Source organism: Pipra filicauda, unplaced genomic scaffold (assembly GCF_003945595.2).
Source record: "Pipra filicauda isolate LSUMZ 115617 unplaced genomic scaffold, ASM394559v2 scaffold78_size3787270_pilon, whole genome shotgun sequence".
NCBI classification, from domain to species: Eukaryota; Metazoa; Chordata; class Aves; order Passeriformes; family Pipridae; genus Pipra; species Pipra filicauda.
The window spans coordinates 2,730,772-2,746,208 of record NW_024104964.1 but is presented as its reverse complement, the minus strand read 5'-3'; the positions used below and the strand labels follow the sequence as shown (position 1 = coordinate 2,746,208).

General features: G+C 42.7%; 1 long non-coding RNA gene across 1 annotated transcript; it reads right to left on the bottom strand.

The window, feature by feature from the left end:
- Positions 1-246: 246 nt before the first annotated feature.
- Positions 247-11,495, bottom strand: LOC113989807. Its single transcript, XR_005566726.1, has 3 exons — positions 11,363-11,495; positions 4,819-4,914; positions 247-798 (listed from the first exon to the last, which is right to left on the bottom strand). It is a non-coding gene; the product is annotated as an uncharacterized LOC113989807 (long non-coding RNA).
- Between the last annotated feature and the right edge of the window lie 3,942 nt (positions 11,496-15,437).

The window sequence follows — 15,437 nt, the reverse complement described above, 5'->3', positions numbered from 1 at the left end:
GTTAGGAAATCTTCAGCAATCACAGCATCTCTTTATCCATTATCTCTTTATCCATTATTACCAGCTCACTAGAGGAGCAATCCCACCACATGATCGATTGCCATCCCTGGATTAAAGAGCAGGAATAGCTGTAGCACCTCAAGAAATGTGGTTTCTTTGCTTTACCATCAAAAAAAAGTGTGTGTTTTTTTTTTTGGAAAAGCATGATGTAAAGTTAGATCAGAAACAGATACATACTTACATCAGATATATCCACGTGTCTTCATGGAGAGCCTTGATCCAATGTTCTTCCAACTGTTTCTCAGGTTACTCCAGAGGAAGTTTAGGTTGGATATCAGGAAAAACATCTTCCTGGAAAGGTTGGTCAGGCACTGGAGCAGTGGAATCACCATCCCTGGAGGAGGTCAGAGAACAGGTGGATGTGGCACTGGGGGACGTGGGTTAGTGGTGAACTTGGGCTGAGTTAATGGTTGGGCTCAACCTTAGGGGTCTTTTCCAATCTCCTGTGATTTTATGGACAATATTCCAAAAATCCCTGGTGTGCAGGTGGAAGCCACTTGCTCAAGTCAGGATGTTGGGAGAACTGTAATAGGTATTTGAGGCCAGAAAACTGAGAAAAAAGGAGCTTTTTCCTGACTGGCTGTGACTCCAAGGATATTTGGTGCTTCTAGATTCAAGGGTGGGTTTTAGACCCCAGAATTCCAGGTCTGATTCCAACCTAAATCTGTTCCATTCCCATTGGTGCAGCACGAGTCCATCCTAAATCAATCCTAATCCAGCTCAGCTCTCCCTGGACTCCTGAAATATGAAACACAAGTTTGAGCAACTTCCCTTCTTTGTACCACAGATGCACTAAAATCCTCTTTCTTCCTTGTTTCTGATTCAAACAACTCCAATCTTGAATTCATAAGTTCTCCCATAATAATTCAAGTATTATTTCCTTCCTGGAATTCAAAACTACTGAAATCCTTGGTTTGTTTTTCTGAGCAGCACTAAAACAGGCAAAAATCCTTGTTGGGTTTTGTACCCAGAGCCATCAAATATTTTTTTTTTCCACACTCATTAACTATTTTTTAACCTTAATAATGCACCTACATATTTTATCTTTTATCCTCCTAGTTCCTGTAGATCCCTCCAACATCTTTTCTTGTTTGGCCAAATAAATCTGAATAATTTCATCAAATCTACCTATTTTTGCTCCTGTTGTTCAGCACTTTCCCCGAGCTCATTAAAAACACATTTAAACCCAGTCACCCCGGAACAGAACTGGAGGTTCTCCCCTGAGAAACTTTCCCTGTGTAGAAAAATGATCACTTCATTCCTAACTTGTTCTGTCTTTTGGTAACTTTGTAATCAATCATTTTCTTTACCCATCTCTGTGTTGCCCCACACACCTGGAAACTTGACTGGATAAACAAATGAAGCAGAACAAAAAAAGGGGAAAAACGAGCTTTCAAGTGATCAAATCATGCATTTGTTACATAAAAACTGCTCAAAGATTTGTTTGTTTTGTTTTTCATAATCAATTAAAGTGGATATTTAAGGAAAACTGAATCACACATTAATATTTTCTGTGAATAATTTGAAATTATTATGGTTTAATATTAAATGCAGAATCATTCTTTTCTATGTGTCACATTGCAAGTAGCCCTTAAATACTACCGACAGATTGCTCAGAATTTTTTTGGTGGTCATGGTATTTTCTTCTTTATTCCTTTATTTTTTTTCCTTTTTCAAGTATTTCGATATTTAGGTATTTTTTACCCTTTCTTTCATTATTATTCACTCAATGAAAAAGACACTAATTACATTTCCAGGCCAAGTTCTTGCTTGAGTTAAATGTGTCACTACCTCATTCCTTTAGGCTGACACCACATTTCTCACCAATATTCCCCATTTTACCTGAAATTTGTTTGAAAACTTTGAGCTGAAAAGGCTAAAATTGCAGGGAAATCTATTGTACAGAGAATTTAATCCTTATCTTCTGAATGGAGCAGATTCCCTGCTCAGGAAAATAATAATAATCATCATTATCATCATGAGTTGACACTTTGAGTGATGTTATTCCCAAAAAGTCCAAATTTTTGAGGTTAAAAAAAAATAAAAAATCACCAGGATTTTTTCATAAAGTTTGATTAGTGCCCACTCACCAAGATCTAAGTTAATTCATTATTTTCCTTGGCCTCTCATGGACACTTCCAAGGTTAAGTCCTCAAAACCTGGAGGAAAAAACTAGGACATTTGAAAGGCAGTCAGGAACTGATCATCCATGTCCTGCCATTTAGGATGTAAAAGTCCATATAATTTATTCAGATACAGAAAGCTCACATAAAATAAACATGAAATGGAGGATAAGACAATTTTCCTGCTATTCCTCTGTGGGTTCTTCTGCCCTTTTCAACTTTCAGTGTTTTAAAAGAGTCAATTTTATATTTCAGTGTAGCCAGAAGTTTGGAAAAGTCCCTTCTGTTTGTTCCTTCTCACCCAGTTGCTTTAACATTAAGGCTGAGCTTAATTATCTCTCAAAAATATTCAGAGTTTTGGGTGAATTTCTGAAATATATTTTAAAAAACTTGCATCCTGTAGTTAGTAAGTCATTCTGAAATTTCAGAACTTTACGATTTTCAGTAAAATCTTTTTCTACTCTGAGCCAGCGGAAGCTGAAAATCCTTGAGAGCTGAGTTTGACGAAGAAAAGAAGTTTAATTAAAAAGCCACCTCTGCAAAATGAGCATCACCTTCAAGGCCACAGAGGCAGAGGCAAAATGAAACAAGGCTGGAGGCAAACACAACACTATATATATATATACTTTTTTTTTTCACTTTATAACCACAAGTTTTTTACCACGTTGTGGTGAGGGAAATTACCCAGCTTTCCACCAAAAGTTTACAGCACAATAAAATCGGATAAAAAAAGCTAAAAACAGCTGCAAAAAGAAGTTTAACACACACAAACACACTCACAAATCCAAGCTGGGCAGACAAGGCAAAGCCTTCCAAGAACATTATGGAGTAAGCTGAGCACTTCCGTGCCGTGGATACAACACTGTAAATCTTGTTTTATAGGATGAGTATTTAGGGACTTTAGGAAGCACCAAACTTTCCCGCAGTTTTATCCATTCCCTGAACACCAGAGCACTTCTCACAGATGTTACCACTAAATTCCCATCTAACATTGATTGATATATAAACTGGTTTTATGGGAGAGCAGCAGCTCCTGAAAAAGAAGGGGAGAGAGGGGGGAGCGAGACAGGACAAATTCCAAGAGATATAAGAACATCAATCAAGGCAGGCACGGAGTGCTGGTGACTGGCAGACACAGGGGATGTGTGGTACTACAGCCTCAGCACCAACAAATGCTCCAACACAAAGTGGAAAATTGCTATTTTGTGGAATATGACGAAGTTAGTGCCGGGGAAAGGTGAAAGTTGTGGAAATAATCAACCAGGGAAGGAAGAGCGAAGCCCCGAGGTGGAGGAAATGGTTGATGTCTAAGATGGAAAGGGGGAGAAGGGATGGGGGTAGAAAAAATGTTTGAGCATAACCTTAATGCAGATGCCATGGATTTGTGATTTCCTCTGTGAGCTACGAGGATGTTCCTTCACCTCAAAGCACACATGGGGTAGAACTCTGCATCTGTAAAACGTCAGTTCATGACTACTGAAGAGACATATTTATTGTTTGCATGCAGTTTCCTTACTTCCCCCCTTCCCATTCCTATCTACAAGAAAATTATTCAAAAGATAAGAAAAAATGTCAAAGGGCAGGAATTACATCCCCTCCAGTGGGTGCAAATTGTCTCAGTAATTGCTTGGACTTCTGCAAAGACCTGCCAAAGTGGGAATTACCTGTGAGTGTGGCAGATTTAATTAATTAATTACCTGTGAGTGTGGCAGTGTTAATTAATGGGGTTTTTCTGAGGGGACTGTCAGACTGAATGGACTCTTCCCCTGTCAGCTGGAAGAGAAAACCCTTTTCATGTTCTGTTTGTGGTGTCCCAGGAAAGAATATACTAAATATGTGGGTTTAGACAGATGATTCTCATCTCCTTGCAAATGGGAAGTATTTTTCTTGAATTACTACTTGAATTACTATGTCACTGTTGGTGCCACGAGTGCATAAAACTTCTTAATTTATTCCCATTTCAGAACAAACAAGCAGTTTCACAGCGTTCTCAGGCACCTGGTAGGATTATTGGGGTGTCCTGTGCAGGGCCAGGGGTTGGATTGATGATGCTTGTGGGGCCCTTCCAACTCAGGATATTCCATGGTTCTGTGACTGTTCCTCAGCCAGTGACTACTTGTCACAGAGGGATTTCTCAGTGTGCATTCACAGCACTATAACTTCATTAATCATAAATATTTTACAGGATGAAAGTCAGGCACTGTTCTCTGCTGTCTCTGTGCATTCACTCATTAATTACCTCACTGCAGTTAACCATCAACAAGTTCTTTGGGTTCTCTTTTGCTTTTTTTTTATGACCTCCAAGCTTGCCCCGTGAGACCAATTTGCTGTTTGTAATTAATTACTTGTTGCAGCTTGTCAGAGCAATGCCCCTCGTCCTGGGAGAAGCACTTCTGTGCTCCCAGAGCTCTGCAGACACTTCCCTGCTCATTGTGATGCATTTCAAAACCTGGCACAAACACTGATACCGTTTTCCATCCTGGCAAAATTAGATTTCATGGTCCAGTTGTCAAAGGAATAACGGGAATCCATGCAAAGACCTGCCAGAGTGGGAATTACCTGTGACTGTGGCAGATGACAAGTGTTAATTAGTGGTTTTTTCTGAGGGGACTGTCAGACTGAATGGACCCTTTACCTGTCAGCTGGAAGAGAAAACCCTTTTCACTGCTGACAGGCTCCATCTCCTCCTTGGGCTGTCAAGAGTCCCACTTGCAGTCTCATAGGCCATGACCTGAAAGACAAATCATAAATGAAATAAAAATGCTGGCAATTTAATGTCCCTTTACAAAGACACTGGCAGGGACACGGAACTGAGAGCAGATGTACAACCAGCAGGATGGGGGAGAGTTCAAAGGATTAAGCACTTTACAACCACAAAGAGGGGCTGAACAGGCTGTGCTAAAGCACCAACCCAACCCCTTGGCAGCCCCAACCTCTCCCAGTCAAACCAGGACAGGAAGGATGGATGGAAAATGAGGTTTTACCCCCACTGCCAACCTGATCAGTCAAGGAGGCCCATTTCCACATTTCCCCACACTTCACCCTGTTAATGTCCCTCACCTTTGGCAGCACACCCCCAGTTAGAGCTTTTTAACAGAATATCAGAGTGATTCTGATGGGCTGCAATAATTAGCTGGACCTCTGAGGGTTGTACAGGTGAGGAATGGTCACATTCCTACTCTAAGAAATGTGGATTTCAGCCCAGAAATGACTTAAGAACACCTTCCACATTATGAACCTGCAGCTGAGCATGTTCCCAAATGCATTTTACACTGATCCTAAAGCTTCACCCAGCAAATGGGTTTGATTCCTGCTCTAAGTCCAACTGAACTGGGTCTGGAGGAGCAGAGACTTCCACAGAATCTTGTACAGCAACTTCTGCCCCAATAACAAGAGCTGCAGAAGGGGCAGCAGCAAAAGGCTGCTATCATTTTATTTATATATATCTTTAATTGGTATTAAACATAAAGGGGAAAGCCGGACACCAAAGCAATTAAAATATTTGTAATAATTTCCTAAATCCTGTTTTCACCTGGATAATTAAAGCTTTAAAAGTGCTGGTGTGAGTAAAGGCTTTATTTTCAAAGCTCCTGAGGAGTTTGAAGGGACCCACGAGTTGTCCAAGGAGATTTCCAGCATCTTACAGAAATAAGGTTCGATTTCTCCTCTAATAAAAGTTCCAAGTTTCTGTCTTTATTTCACGTAAACCCAACTTGGCACTCACTGGTCCGACAGAGATTTATGCAGTGCATTTATTAGTTAAAAGAAATTATTGGGAATTATATCCAGCACTTTTAGAGTCAGTTCAAAACCCTTTTATCCTTTAAAACCAAGTTGTCCATGCTCATTTTCATTGCAAGAGGCAATGGGAATGGCCAAATGAACTTCCAGTAAAGCTATTTAAGTGTAGTTCCCTGCATAACCTCAATATAAAATTTACTTATATGTGCCTTTATTTACCTGATATTTATCTATAAAAACACCACCAAGAACACACTTCCCAAAATTTCCTTTTGTTACAAAGCCAATGGCACCATTTAACAATAGTTCAGAATTTAAAAATGCCTTTTTTTTTTTTTTACCTTTCCAAAATTTCTCCAGAAATAATGTCTATGAATATATTGAAGGTTTTAAATTCTGAGTTTCCAACTGGCAAATGCTCAATTTAACCCCCTTTAAACTGGCTCTTCATCACTTGCAATTAGCATATGAATGAGGCCTGACATTTTTTCTCTGTTAAATGTTACCTTTGATCACCCTGAGAGAGAATACAGGAATATTCAAATAAAATTGGAGAACTAAAAACAGCCTTATAATACAAAATTTAAAAGCAGGTATTAAAAAAGGAACATCATTTTGAGAAAAAAAATGACACAATACGGAAGTTTTCAGCTTAAAAAAAAGGGTAATTTCGTGAATAAATTGTCAAGGAAATATAAAGAACAGATTTTTGGTTAAAATTCGTGCAAATAACTGTAATTAGCACAAATGACTGTGTGAACACCTCCCAGGCACTGACTCAGCATCCTGTACGTGGAACTGCATCACTGAGTGAGCCTTCGACCCCTGCATGACCAAAATTCCAGCAGCAGGTGATTCAGAGATAAAAAATACCCCACATCAAACACAAAATTAGAGAGAAAACCCACAGCTGGGAAGTGGCACATCCTTCACAAGTTAATGTTTGAAGTGGTCAAAACAATATTCATCAGCAAAGGCAGCAGAGAAACCTCAAACCCACCGAGGACAGGGAGGAACACAGATAACAAGATGCTCCCTTAACAAGATACCCTTAAATAAAAGGATTTGTCATGGTAATAATAATAAAAAAAAAAATCTAAGCAGAACTGGATGCAGCTTCAAAGTGGAGCAATTCTTCTCGAGCAAAACGAGATCAAGGCAGGTTTGTAAGGGAAGGCACAAACAACGAGTCTAAATAAGCAAAGAGAACAACAAAATGAAAGGAAACAAGGAGATTATCTTAGGAAAACAATAGAGGAGAAAATAAAACCAGATATAACAATTCTCTGGGGGGGGAAAGGGGATAAAAATCAGAACAAAAGGAAGCGTCTTTCCCAGCACAAACAAAAGAGGATGGATGGAAGAAAAATATAATTACAAAAAAAAGGACTCAAACCACAGAAATATTTGATGGTTTCTAAACAACCACCCAGTCGATATAATTCCAGGTGAAAAGGTTATTTTTACAGGAATAAAGACAAGAACACAATGTGTCCCTCTCTTATAAAAGTTACCCACTTCTTGTGCCCTACCCCAAACTTTTCTAAGGGGATTTGAATGTGCAGCTTTATTTTCCAAGCATCATTATTTGCTCTTAGTTCCCATCAATATCATTACTCACAATTCTTTTGTGTGGGTTTGGTTTTTTTTTTTCCCCTCTGCAATGGCATTTTGTGAGTCAGCCAACACAAAAGAATTGACAGGCATCACTCAGAAAGAACATTCCAGACCCCACAGAAGGGCAGGCAAACATTCTGTCCTACCCCCAGTAATGATATTACAACAAGAGTGACTTCCTATTTAAGAACAGGTCGTTTCTTTTTGTCTGAAACAATTGTGAGGGTTGGTTTCCTGCTGGGAAAGCCTGAAAGTTAAAATCTAACCTATACTGAAATCAATAGGAGAAAAATAAAAGGGTAAATGGCATTTTTTGTGTTGATTTCAGAGACCTGTGAATCATTTTCCGACACATTAATCATAAAGCAATGCATTAATCACCAGATTTCTTTGCAGTATTAATATGTTTTATGGAAAGTTATACCAGAAGCTTTGCTCCAACATAAAGTTGACCTTCTAAAATAACCTTTGTCCAAAAAAAAGAAAAGGTATTTTTTTCCCCACCAGAAGAGCAACATGAAATACATCTTTACAGGGATTTTCCCAAAGAATCTTTTTTGGAAATCTTGGCATTTTTTTAATTTTGGAATTAAACTATTCCGACTTTTATATTTTCGACTACTTTGGAAATAGCAAAGCTTTCTATTATTTATTTTCTATGGGTTTTTTTTTGGTCCAGGAAGCATTTTTTAATGCTGAAGGAAAGGTATATTGTAATAAAATTACAAAATACTAAAATCAGAAACATCAGGAGACAAAATGGGAGTGCTCTGAGCAGCTCATGCCAAACTTGACTGTTGTCTCTAGGCAGATTCTTCTCTCCCAGGGCAATGGGGAAATGGAGATATTGGGGATATTTGGAGATGTTTTGGGGCCAAATTCATTTTACAAGCCAAGCACTTGAATTTCTTTGAGATGTCTGTTCTCAACAGTTTGACAGTCCTGGTGTGAAGGCCTCTCTCTCCCCCTTGGATTCAGGAGAGAGGTTCCCCATCCCCTTTGTGAGGCTCTCTGACATCCCTCCTGAAGACCCTCATGTGAGAGTTAGGGTTGTTCACTTTTGTTCAGCCACTTACCTTTGTAAGAACAAACCCCACGGATTCACACAGAAATCCTGTTTTTAAGCACCTTCTCTCGTACATAAATTTACCAAAAAACATTCTTCTGCAGAGCAGGCAAGTGAACTAAAAGTGCTCCCAGTTTGGAGAGAAAGCCCTGGGATTTGAGCTGTGTGAATTATTGATTTAGCTCACTGCACATTGTGAATTTTAGCAGGTGTTTTGGGGAAGATCCCACAAACTCAGTCTCATACAATCATGGAACGGTTTGGGACATTAAAGTTCCACCCTTCCACACCTTCCACTAGCCCAGGTTGCTCCAAGCCCCATCCAACCTGGCCTTGGACACTTCCAGGGATCCAGGGGCAGCCACAGCTTCTCTGGGCAACCTGTGCCAGGGCCTCCCCACCCTCCCAGCCAAGAATTCCTTCCCAATATCTGACCGTCCCAGTTGTGAATTTTGACTCCTGCTTGGTAGAGAAAAAGGACAGGGAAGGCAGGTGGTGAACCCTCTACCCCTTAAGTGACCCTGTGATGGGGAAGGGAACAGCAGAGAGGAGCTCCCAGGAAAAGGGCTCCAAGGATCATCCCAGTTTTCTCATGCTGACAACCTGTACCACTTCCAAGGATCATCCCAGTTTTCTCATGCTGACAACCTGTACCACTGGCAGCTGGACAGAGAGGACATGTTTTGTTTTAACTGATAATCCTGCCTTTACAACACAAAACCACAGCTGCCAAGCCAGTTTTGAGGGAGATTGGTGTGTTTTGATATGTTTTTTTTGTTCCTAAATGGGTATCATTTAATACAACTCACAGGGTGCAGGTTCTGCTTACACCCAACAAATACATCTATTTAAAATTCAGGGAAACTCAACTTCTCTCTTCCCCCCACACACACACACTTGAGTTTCTCCAAGCCAATAGTTAATATAGTAATCCACTGTCTCACACCCAGTAGTTTGGGAACCCTTTTCACCCCCAATCTGGGTGTCCCAGGGGTTTTTGGAGCTGTTTACTCCTCTCACGCAGTTCCCCCTTCCCTCTTTGCAAAACAGATTTCCCGTGCAAGAACATGTTCCTCTGAACTGCTTCACCTATTTTGGAAGTGGTTAAATTCTGCTCCCAGATTTGATAAATTACATATTAAATGTTCTTAATGACCAGTTCACAAAACACACACAGAAAACTCCCCATCCCTTCTTGGGTTAGGGATCCAGTGGGTTCTGTGTGTCCACTGGGATTGTGACTGTTCTGTGACGTGGTTGCAAATATCTAAGTTTAAAATATACCCATGTTGCTGAAAGCTGCTTTAGATCACAAAAAGAAACGGATACTTATCAGAACCTACATCAGGAAAGAGATAGAGAGGAGCTGAGTTGTCTTTGGAGTGATAACAGCAGTGGAAAAGCATTATCTGCTGGATTTGCAGACCTTTCAGGCACTGGGAAAGCCTCAAGGCACTTCCAAATACACTGGGTTTATTCTGTCCCACACTAGGCTCAGGGGTTGAGCTAAAATTAGCTCTTTTTTCTTTTCTTTTAATTTGGTTGCTCAGGATCTCTCTCAGTTGTGATGGCAGGTTTGCAATAACACTGTGTTCCCATGCTGGCTACTTTTAGGGCCTTTCTTTAACTCCACTGCAGTGACATATGGAAATATATAAGAACAACCTCTCCTGGTCCACAAAACTCTCTCCCTGCTATTTTACAGTGGGAGGTCTTGGCAAACAGTCCTGTTTTAATGGTTATCACTGCAATAACCTCGATTCTCTCCTCACCTACTTGGCTGTTCCTCCTCCCTCCCCAATTCTTCATCTTCCTTCCACGTTTATTTTTTTTTCCCACATTTCCCAGGAACTCTGTATAATTGATCCTAGATATTTTATCCCCAGTTTATCACCAGAAACCCTGTTTCCCTCAAGTGCCAAACCCAGCAGTAACAACTTTGTTGATAGCACCCAGTTTTAATGTGCTCTTGCACTGCCCCAAATTGCAGCTCCCACCTCCTGCAATCTCTGTTGAGCATCTCCATTCCCAACCTCTTTTAAAGGCTGCCTAAAACAAGTAAATGAAGTACCTGCTGCTTGACCTAATTGGCTGCTGTCAGGTTGTCCCTCTTTTCCACCTTCCAGGAGCCATTAAGCTCCAGGGCATCATTTCCTGCTAATTAATATGCTCAATTACAGCATTTTAGATCTAAGGTTCCTTTCATGGCGTTACAACCCAGCAAAACCCAAACAGACTCTTGGTCAAACCATGATCAGGAGTTTAATTGCTTCCATAGTCTCCTCTTGCTCATGGAATCTGTTTCTCAGCACGTGGTTTCCTTCCACGTGGCTTGCAAAAAAAATTTGGGGGAGTAGAGAACAGAGAATTGTTTGGTCAATACGTTTGGTACTTCCAAAAGTACTTCCATGATGTCCCAAAGCAGCAATTCCTCATGAAATTAGGCAAACAAGGAAACAGCAGGGCAAAAAACCAAGGCTGGAAAAACAAACAGCAGTGGAACAAACCCTAAAAGATTATTAAGCAAACTACATTTAAGATTTCCTTTGATGTTCCTTAATTTTGACGTCCATAAGAGCTCAGTTGTGACATGCCTAAATTTATTTATTGATGGCACTGAAACAACCTTAAAAAAAAAAAAAAAAAACACAGAAAAACAACTCCCCACTCAGAACTTGTGCTTTCTAAGGGTTACTGAGCACTGTTCTCTTTGCATGTCTGGATTTGATCTGTCTGCCTTCCCTGAGCCTCTTACCTCCACTTTTCCATCAACAGCCCACGAGCTCTTGAGGATGTTCAGGACTGAGAATGGGCTGCAATTAAATCCTGACGATGCTCCATTCAGACACAACTCTTCAGGACAAAGAGGAGCTGCCACATTCCACACGCTCTCCAGTATGAATTCCTGAGGGGAAAGAACAGATCAGTGAATCAGCATAAAAGAGAAGGTGCCCGCTCTTTGCCATGGAAACGGGTGAAGGGACATATCCCAGGAGGAACTGTTTCGCTGGAGAGGCTCTGGAGAGCCAGCAGGAGCAGCAGCCTGGCTGGAAAACTGAAGGTGAGAAAAATGGCATCTTTGGAGAAAGTCACATGCAGCAGGGAGAAGGTGCCAGCTCCCGGAGTGGCTCTTCTCTGAAGCACCCCCAGGTGCTCAGAGCAAGTACAATTGTTTTGTCCTGAATGCCACCTGTAAAACACACACAAAGCAACTTTCTGAACCAGGTTTTTGCTGTCATGATCACTCTGAGTCATCAAACAAATTACAACAGCTCTGCCCACGCAAGTGAAGGACCCTCAGGAGTCCCCAGTTCTGAAGTTCAAGGGCCAGGAGGTGTTTCTGCAGGTGTGGAGACAGAGGAGCAACATTTGGAAAACATATCCCTGAGGCTGAGATTAAATTAATGCTAATGGGACTCTGACGAGCCTCCTGAGAGGGTGAAATATTTGGTCCATGCGGACAGAAGCTGAGCAGCACAGCCTGGAGAGGGGTTGGCATCATGCTACCACATTTTGGACTGGCACCCTCCAGGTACTGGGTGGTGGAGATTAGTTACTGGGGTGGTTTTCCCCTGGTAGAATGATCACAGAATCACAGAATGGTTTGGGTTGGAAGGGAACTTAAAGACCATCTCATTCTACCCCCTGTCATAGGCAGGGACACCTTCCACTAGCCCAGGTTGCTCCAACCTGGCCTTGGACACTTCCAGGGATCCAGGGACAGCCACAGCTTCTCTGGGCAACCTGTTCCAGGGCCTCCCCACCCTCCCAGCCAAGAATTCCTTCCCAATATCTAATCTAAACCTGCTCTCTGTCATCTTAAAGCCGTTTCCCTTGTCCTGTCACTCCAGGCCCTTGTCAAAATTCCCTCTCCAGCTCTCTTGTAGCTCCATAACATGATGTTGGAGACCATCATTTCAACTTTGTTGCTCAGCAGTACGAGACAGACACATCCTCTGTGGTCAGGGTCTGATGAGAGCAGCAGAAAAACAAGCCCCAAAATACCCCAACCACCACCACCATGGAAAAACAAGCCCATTTAGGATACTTTCCTTTCCCTAAGTACTGAGGTGGCTGGATACACAGATCATGACTGTGTCCATATGGGGCAGGGTGTGCAGGAGACAAGTTTCTTTATGCCCTTCTCTCGTGCCTGTGCCTACCTTGGCAAAATCAGAGTTGAGATGTAGGTTGTCATGGCTAAGTAAGTGTAAAAGTAAGTTTACAGGCTCCCTCTGTAAAAAAACTGAGGAACAAGCACTGTATGAACAGAATTTGCCCATTTGTTTCTTTTTTTTTTAAAAGCCAACCCCATCTACCCTTTGGATCACTCACGGTGCAGCTTCAATCTGGTTTTCATCGAGTATTTTCAATGTCTGCTCTCGGTGCACATTTGAAAACAATTTGCTCTTTTTTCTCACTGTATCATTTAACTCCAACGTCGATGGAGGAGCTCCCAGTCCTCTGGCAGAAACAAAGCCTGGGGTCAAGGGTAGGTCTGCCTTAATGGGGAGCACAGACTGTAATCCCCGGTGACAAATGCATCTGAAAAGCAATTCCAGTGCATTTGCAAGGACTGTGGGGGGGGGTTTGCCTTGAGGAGGACAGGAGATGCACACGCACTGACAGGCATTGGCACAGCCTGACTAGAAAACGGGGTTAAACTGGGGGTTAGCACAGAGGGATGTGGATCAGGGAACACAAAAATGCTGCATTTCACAGAATAGGATGAGTTAGAAGGACCCACAAGGATCATGGAGTCCAATCCTTACCCCTGCACAGGCCCATCCCCAGAGGATCATCCAAACCCTCCTGGAGCTCTGGCAGCCTTGGGGCTGTGCCCACTGCCCTGGGGAGCCTGGTCAGTGCCCAAACAGCCTCTGGGGGAAGAACCTTTTCCTGAGATCCAACCTGACCCTGCCCTGACACAGCTCCAGCCCTTCCCTGGGTGCTGTCCCTGGTCCCCCCAGAGCAGAGCTCAGTCCCTGCCCCTCCTCTGCCCCTCCCCAGGGAGCTGGAACTGCAGTGAGGTCTCCTCTGCTCCAGCTGAACACACCAAGTGCCCTCAGCTGCTCCTCTTGCAGCTTCCCCTCATTTGCAACAAGGCTCAGCTCATCACATATTGGTGACTCCAAAAATCCAGAGATTTGATTTCCATTTCATTCCCTGCAACCAAACCGGGATGAGGAATCACGACTCCGAACGGCCTCACCCCCAACAGCAACATCTCCTGGTTCTGATCCTCAGCCTCCCCTCGACAGCACAGGAGCTTCACAGGCAGGGAAAACTATTCCTGGGATCAGCACCATGTCCAACAAACCCTCCCTTGCTCTCAGTGTGTCACACCAAGGGATTATTGAGCCCTTGGATGGGCACTGACCGTGCCATGGCCACATCCCTGACGCAGTTCCCTCGCCTCCAGCTGGAGCTGCTGGGAGCTGCCATCAATTCCAGTGACTGATGCTGATGCACACAAGAGAATTGGAGGGGAAGAGCATCCCTGCAATAATTCAATCTGCATAAAACTCCTTTCCTGGAAGGGCACTGTCCTCACTCCTAGTTAATTGTGACGTCTTCAGCAATTTCTCCATTGATTTGAAAAAGGGCATCATATATTTGGGGTTCTCAATCAATTGTTCTCCTTTCAGCACATTTAACTGCTGCAGAGTTTGCTCCAGCTATTTTGTTGTTCACAGAGAAAGGGTCCTTGAAAAACACCTCAGCCTCCAATTTATTTCCAGTCATTAAAGCAAAATCTTTCCAATGGACAATATGATTTATAAAGTGGGAGAGAGACTTTTCTGCACTGCCTTATGAATTCTAAGCCTTCAATATTTGTTACAGCTCTTCATTCATTTGGTCTGAAAAGACAGAAAAAAGCTCACCATGGAATAAAGAGGAAAACGGTTCTCAGATTTCAAACAATAAGTACATCAAATTAAAAAATCATTTATTTCAATGCCTCTCCTGCTGCTTTGTCCCAACAGCACCCAGTTGTTGAGCCAGGCTTTGCAGCCCCTGCACAGATATTCTGGGTCTGTGAGGCACAAACTGGAAGTGAGGCTCTGAAAGAGCCAGGAGGAACCCACAGACTCTGAAGTGGGACTTGGACAGCAAACTTCATGGTTTAATTCACAGAATCACAGAATGGGTTGGGTTGGAAGGGAACTTAAAAATTGTTTAGTTCCAACCCCCTGCCATGGGCTGGGACACCTTCCACTAGCCCAGGTTGTTCCAAGCCCTGTCCAACCTGGCCTTGGACACTCCCAGGGATCCAGGGGCAGCCACAGCTTCTCTGGGCAACCTGTGCCAGGGCCTCCCCACCCTCCCAGCCAAGAATTCCTTCCCAGTATCCCATCTAACCCTGCCCTGTGGCAGTGGGAAGCCATTCCCTGTGTCTTGTCTCTCCAGACCCTTGTAAATAATCTCTCTCCCTCTTTCTAGTAGCCCTTTCAGGCACTGGAAGGCCACAATTAGCTCACCCTGAAACCTCCTCCTCTCCAGGCTGAACAATCCCAGCTCTCCCAGCCTTTCCTCCCAGCAGAACTGTTCCATCTCTCTGATCCTCTTGGTGCCACCTCTGGACTCACTCCAACAGCTCCATGTCCTTCCTGTGCTGGGCACAGTCTCTTCATGACCCCTCTCAGATGAATTCAGCTGCTCTGAAGGACAGAAAATCTTTATCCACTTGGATAAACAAAATAAAGGAGCGAGTCCCACCCACATCCAAAGAGCTCCATCCCTCTGACAGCACAGCAGCCATCAGCCCATGGATTTTAATGATGGATCCCAACCACCTAATTACACTGACAGTTCAACCCTCAGCCAAT